Source organism: Limulus polyphemus, unplaced genomic scaffold (assembly GCF_000517525.1).
Source record: "Limulus polyphemus unplaced genomic scaffold, Limulus_polyphemus-2.1.2 Scaffold413, whole genome shotgun sequence".
In the NCBI taxonomy this organism is placed as follows: Eukaryota; Metazoa; Arthropoda; class Merostomata; order Xiphosura; family Limulidae; genus Limulus; species Limulus polyphemus.
The window spans coordinates 29,084-29,755 of NW_013666023.1; the positions used below are offsets into that span (position 1 = coordinate 29,084).

At 30.8% G+C, this 672-nt stretch overlaps 1 protein-coding gene across 1 annotated transcript in view; it reads right to left on the bottom strand.

Moving 5' to 3' along the window:
* LOC106458076 (transmembrane and TPR repeat-containing protein 2-like) overlaps positions 1 to 672 on the bottom strand; it is a 266,838-nt gene that overhangs the window by 15,810 nt on the left and 250,356 nt on the right. The window lies entirely within an intron of this gene.

Genomic DNA, 672 nt, shown 5'->3' on the forward strand with positions numbered 1-672 from the left:
AGGCTCAAAAAACAAGACAAGATCAAACACAGTCTAATTTCAAATAAAGCTTTGTTTGATTAAATGCTTTTTTTAGTCCTCGCATCACAGCTTTTGGATACTTACTACATAATTTGCTGAAAACATACTGATCTATACATTTCAAATCTAAATTTTCACAGTGCAACGCCGGGTAACTCAGCTAGTAGACGATAAACCTTCAAATATTTTTCATTACGCAAGCTTGATCGGACGCGATTTGGCGCATTTCGGCATGAGGTCATCATTTAATGACCTGTGAAAAGTAATGTTAATAATATATTTTTTTTTTGTATTCTGTATATAGTTTGGTCTTAAAGTCTGTGTATGAGAGTACATATGACGTTTTCTTTTTTCTTTCTAAATTATTTTTGTTACAAAGTACAGACCTTATTGATTGTTTTGTTACCGTGGTATTGTATAACTTAGAATTAAAACAATAAAAATTAAGTTATCTAAAACTATAAAACACAGTGTGTATCTATCTGTCAGTCTCTCAGTCAGGCATTGATGCCATAGCAACTTATTACATAATTTAAGTAGTTTGGCTGCTGTCAATTAAAAGCGTGTAGTCTACGATTGATCGAAAATTAAGGATATATTTGGACTAAAATGTACAAAAATTTGAACCTTTTTCGCAATATGAAAACATAT